Consider the following 6,554-nt stretch of genomic DNA (forward strand, 5'->3'; position numbering starts at 1 on the left):
CGATGAAAATAAAAGCTGAAATATTTACTACCCAACAAACATAAGACAAACATAATGAAACAAACTGAAAGACTAAAAAGCAAAGCAAAAAAAATTGTTTTAGGATCTATTTTAAATATGTCCCTGCATTCACATATCTGGACATCTGGACAGACGTTAAGCCGCCTTTCCTGCAGTCAATGACCAAATCACCCTCTAGTGGCCTAATGGGTAGAATGCTCAAAATATTTTTCATAATTTCATAATTAATAAACATAAAAAAAACAGACATCTTGTGTTTCTATGTCAAACAGTTTTGTTATTGCAGTCTTCTGTTTTGCTTATAAAGTGTAATATTGGGATGCAAACTTAAAATGTAATACATTTCATCTCCATATCTGACATGGTACAGGTGCCATTTTAAGCCCATAGCCATGTGTGTGAGGTTTATACTTTTGTTCCAAAGCAGATGTGTTTAAGACTACCAAGAATCCCTGTGTGTGACCCTGATTTAGCCCACTGAAGTAAAAGGTTCATTAAAAAGCATATTCATAAATTTGTCAAGAAGCTGAGTATAAAAAGGGTATTCTTCTAAAGAAATAGGTCAGGCCTCTCACTTACTAGTAGAAAGCAGATCATTAAAAGTTATGTTCGTACCAGTCCTAGGCTATGGCAACATCTACAGTATATGAATGCAGCTGCCACTTCATTAAAGTCATTAGATGCAGTTTACCATAGAGCACTTTGTTTTATTACGGGTATAGATTCAGTACACATCACTGCATTCTCTATCAGAAAGTAGGCTGACCGTATTTGATGTCCCATAGGTCGATTTATTGTTCTATTTCCATTTATAAATCTCTTTTACAAAAACTCCTGTTGTACTAAATATCATTAATAACCTTTAGATGTATGAGTTTTACCATACCTGGTCTCGGTGATGGGTTGCTAGAGAAATTCCTTTGGTCTGTACAAAGTGAGGTAAATCAGATTTTTGCACCTTACTTGAGGAATAATCTCAGTAAAGACCGACAGCCTTTATTGAAGAATGCGTTTGTTTTATACGGTTGCGTTTTGTATTCCTTTTTTGCACTTTGTCATTGTATTTTATGTGTATGTCTTTGAAATTACAGGACTCATTTGGAAAAGTTACCGTATATGGGCACAAGGCGAGACCCAAATGCAGACACAGGAGGCAGATGGTTGAGCTCCGATATTAATTATACCAAAAGGCAAAAGGCAGGTCTGGGACAGGAGAGAGTTCATAAACCAGGTCAGAGTCCAAACAGTAGGCAGGCTCGAGGTCAGGACAGGCAGGGGTTCATTGAACAGGTACGGGGATAGGCAGACTCGAGGTCAGAAAGGCCGGAGTAGTTAGGCAGGCGGATATGGCATCAGGGCAGACAAGGGTCAAAACCAGGAGAGCTAGGAAAAAACAGAGACTGGGAAAAATAGGAGCTAGGAGAAACGCTGGTTGACTTGGTAAAACAAAATGATCTGGCACAGAGGGACAGGAAACACAGGGATAAATACACTGGGGACTAATGGGGAAAACAGGAGACACCTGGAAGTGGGTGGAGACAATCACAAAGACAGGTGGAACAGACCAGGCGTGACATCTTGATCTCACTTAATATTACTCTCTGTCAAAATAAAAGGTTAAATAAATTGTTACAACTTCATTGAAACATCTAAAAGAGTTCATGAAACCATTCAGAAATTAATGGAGGTAAACATATTTACTGCATATTGCTTGTTGCAGAAGACTACTGTTGTACATTGAATAGTTATCCCATTATTGTTACAACTCCTTGATTTAATGGTTCTCAGTCTGTACATGTTTACAATCCAGATACTGTAGAAAGGTTATTACCAAAAACTGTATGTAAAATTACAATTATGAACTTTCTTTACCACCAATAATTTGGTGCACAAATCCCCCTCTTTCCATTTCTCCCCGGTTCTCAAATCTTTGACTTTCCCTATCTACACTACATTTCCAAAAATAACTATTGTTTATTGTTATTCTCAATTACTTTTTAAACCTTAATACAGCATTTTAGGGTTTATTCCAAAATAGATTTGCAATACTTGGTAGTACATGTTATTAAACAACTTAAAGGGTAGAAGGCATGAGTTTTTTTTCTCACCAAAGTAACAAAGTAGTGTGGAGAAAGACTTAGTTTTAGTCATGATGTGGTTACCTACAACTCCCAAAATGTGTTAAGTTTTTGGGTTTTGAAATATTTATTTTGGGATATCTTCATAACTACCCACAATGCACTATTGTCAACATCATATGGAGGACCGGTGCTACAGTACCTAGCTAGCTCTAGCTGGCTAACGTTAGCTACTAGCCATGCTAGCATGTAATTACATTCTAGACCAACTGTTGGCATTGGTTAGCTACTATGTTAGCTACTAATTACTTTTTTCCCTCATCAATCTACACACACTACCCAATAATGACGAAGCAACAACAGTTTTTATGACATTTCTGCCAATGTATTAAAAATAAAAAACAGAAATACATTATTAACATAAGTATTCAGACCCTTTGCTATGAGACTGGAAATTGAGCTCAGGTTCATCCTGTTTCCATTGATCGTCCTTGTGATGTTTTTTGACAACTTGAATGGTGTCCACCTCTGGTAAATTCAATTGATTGGACATGATTTGGATAGGCACACACCTGTCTATATAAGATCCCACAGTTGACAGTGCATGGCAGAGCAAAAACCAAGCCATGAGGTCGAAGGAGCTGTCTGTAGAGACCCCAAGACAGGATTGTGTCGAGGCACAGATCTTGGTCAGGGAGGTGACCAAGAACCCGATGGTCACTCTGACAGAGCTCCAGAGTTCCTGGGAGAAACCTTCCAGAAGGACAACCATCTCTGCAGCACTCCACCAATCAGGCCTTTATGGTAGAGTGGCCAGACGGAAGCCACTCCTCAGTAAAAGGCGCATGACAGCTCGTTTGGAGTTTGTCAAAGGGCACCTAAAGGACTCTCAGACCATGATAAACAAGATTCTATGGTCTGATGAAACCAAGATTGAGCTCTTTGACCTGAATGCTAAGCATCACGTCTGGAGGAAACCTGGTGCCACCCCCTACAGTGAAGCATGGTGATGGCAGCATCATGCTGTTAGGATGTGTTCAGTGGCAGGGACTTGAAGACCAGTCAGGATCGAGGGAAAGATATTGACAACTACAAGAAGTTGATGCAAAGAGTCAATATTTGCAGTGTTGACACTTCTTTTTTAAGACCTCTGTAATCCGCCCTGGCATAATGTCAATTAACTTCTGGGCCACATCCTGACTGATGGCAACCCATTCTTGCATAATCAATGCTTGGAGTTTGTCAGAATTTGTGGGTTTTTGTTTGTCCACCCACCTCTTGAGGATTGACCACAAGTTCCCAATGGGATTAAGGTCTGGGGAGTTTCCTGGCAATGGACCCAAAATATCGATGTTTTGTGCCCCGAGCCACTTAGTTATCACTTTTGCCTTATGGCAAGGTGCTCCATCATGCTGGAAAAGGCATTGTTTGTCACCAAACTGTCCCTGGATGTTTGGGAGAAGTTGCTCTCTGAGGATGTGTTGGTACCATTCTTTATTCATGGCTGTGTTAGTCAAAATTGTGAGTGAGCCCACCCCCTTGGCTGAGAAGCAACCCCACACATGAATGGTCTCAGGATGCTTTACTGTTGGCATGACACATGACTGATGGCAGCGCTCAACTTGTCTTCTCCGGACAAGCTTTTTTCCAAGTGCCCTAAACATTCGGAAAGGGGATTCATCAGAGAAAATGACTTTACCCCAGTCCTCAGCAGTCCAATCCCTCTACCTTTTGTATAATATCAGTCTGTCCATGATGTTTTTCCTGGAGATAAGTGGCTTCTTTGCTGCCCTTCTTGACACCAGGCCATCCTCCAAAAGTCTTTGCCTCACTGTGCGTGCAGATGCACTCACACCTGCCTGCTGCCATTCCTGAGCAAGCTCTGTACTGGTGGTGCCCCGATCCCACAGCTGAATCAACTTTAGGAGACGGTCCTGGCACTTGCTGGACTTTCTTGGGCACCCTGAAGCCTTCTTCACAACAATTGAACCGCTCTCCTTGAAGTTCTTGATGATCCAATAAATGGTTGATTTAGGTGCAATCTTACTGGCAGCAATATCCTTGCCTGTGAAGCCCTTTTTGTGCAAAGCAATGATGACGACATGTGTTTCCTTGCAGGTAACCATGGTTGACAGAGGAAGAACAATGATTCCAAGCACCACCCTCCTTTTGAAGCTTCCAGTCTGTTATTCGAACTCAATCAGCATGACAGAGTGATCTCCAGCCTTGTCCTCGTCAACACTCACACCTGTGTTAACGAGAGAATCACTGACATGATGTCAGCTGGTCCTTTTCTGGCAGGGCTGAAATGTTTAAGGCATTTACTACTAAGGTAGTATCTAACATGTTATTAAGGATGGTCTACATGTACACAATACAACACATCTTCACAGCATCTGAGGCGGCATTCACTGATACTGACATTCGATTGTATTATTATGAGAAAGTAGCATAATATAATACATAACATAATAAATGTAGAGTTTATGTTGTTTAAAAGTTTAGAACATACAGTGCCTTCAGAACGCATTTATACCCCTTGATTTATTCAGCATTTTGGCGTGTTAACATGTTTTTAGAATCTTTTCAAATTCAATGACAATTAAATACAGAAATATCTCATTTACATAAGTATTCACACCTCTGAGTCAATACTTTGTAGAAGCGATTACAGCTGTGAGTCTTTCTGGGTACGTCTGTCAGAGCTTTCCACACCTGCATTGCGCAACTTTTGTCCATTATTCGTTTCAAAATTATTAAAGCTCTTTCAAATTGGTTGTTGATCATTGCTTGACAACCATTTTCAGGTCTTGCTGTAGATTTTCAAGTAGATTTAAGTCAAAACTGTGACTCGGCCACTCACCGTCTTCTTGGTAATCAGCTCCAGTGTAGATTTGGCCTTGTGTTTTAGGTTATTGTTCTGCTGAAAGGTGAATTAATCTCCCATTGTCTGGTGGAAAGCAGATTGAACCAGATTTCCCTAAAGGATTTTGCCTGTGCGTAACTCCATTCTGTTTATTTTTTAACCCGAAAAACTCCCCAGTCTTTAAAGATTACAAGCATACCTATAGCATGATGCAGCCCACACTGCTTGAAAATATGGAGAGTGCTTTGGATATGTGTATTCTGTACAGGCTTCCTTCTTTCCACTTTGTCAATAAGATTAGTATTGTGGAGTAACTACAATGTTGTTGATCCATCCTGAGTGTCCTCCTATCACAGTCATTAAACTCTGTAACTGTTTTAAAGTCACCATTGGCCTCCCTGAGCGGTTTCCTTCCTCTCTGGGCAAACCTTGATAGGAAGGACGGCTGTATCTTTGTAGGAACAGGGTATATTGATACACCATCCAAAGTATAATTAATAACTTCACTATGTTCAAAGGGATAGTCAATGTCTGCTTTTTAAATTTCTACCCAACTACCAATAGATGCCCTTCTTTGCAAGGCATTGCAAAACCCCCATTGTTCTTTGTGGTTGAATCTGTGTTTGAAATGCACTGATCTATGTGTGGGGTACAGAGATGAGTTAGTCATAGACTCACCACTGGCATACCGGAGACCCCCGTAAAGAGGGGGCCATGAGTTTTGCGGGCCCATGCGCCTGTCATTGCTGTCTATTTGTTTTCTTTAAAACATCATTTTGACAGTAACGCTACAAAAAGCCTTGCATAAACCACACATTTCCATATGTACTAGGAAGCTAAGTGTTTGTTTCTAGAAACCAGGTGCGGCGGCTGAGGCTGGAGCGTGAGGGGTTGAGACAGGGTAAGCAGGTCCGGAGAGGAATACAAGGGAGTAGTAGAGTGGGGAATCCAGGACAGAGTAGCAGGATGACGTGACGTGGGACTGGAGACAAGGACCAGAGTCAGAGCAGGCAAAACTGTAGCGGAGAGGTAAACAGCGTCAGGCAAGGAAACCAGGCACAACATGATCTGAACAGTAACAAACGGCTAGAAACATAGACTGACTGAGCAGATATTACAATCTGGCAGTGTGGAAGTGGCAGGGCTGAGTATTTGTAGAGGTCTTGATTATGGAACAGGTTGCAGCTGGTGAGGATCTGCTCTGACTCTAGCACACCTGTCTCTGCCCACACAATCACACAGAGAGAGAGAGAGAGAGAGAGAGAGGGAGATGGAGAGAGTACTGGGGGAGTGGCGGCAGCTCAAGGGGACACAGGATGAGCAATAGAGGGCGTTGCAGGAACAGATGTGACAACCACCAACTGTATATTTTTCTTGAAACCATTGCGCAAAGGGAAAATAAATACATCATCATACAAATAAACAAAAATAGATAAATAAATAAAAAACATCCCACACCTTCAGTCATAGTCCAATCCAAATCACACTCCTACACAGGCTCAGGGGCCTGGGAGGAGATCATCTTCAGTCAATATTCCCTACAATGTTTCAGCTGTTAATTCCTAAATACACCAAAACCTTGCAGCTGC

Source organism: Oncorhynchus clarkii, chromosome 26, assembly GCF_045791955.1.
Source record: "Oncorhynchus clarkii lewisi isolate Uvic-CL-2024 chromosome 26, UVic_Ocla_1.0, whole genome shotgun sequence".
Classification (NCBI taxonomy): Eukaryota; Metazoa; Chordata; class Actinopteri; order Salmoniformes; family Salmonidae; genus Oncorhynchus; species Oncorhynchus clarkii.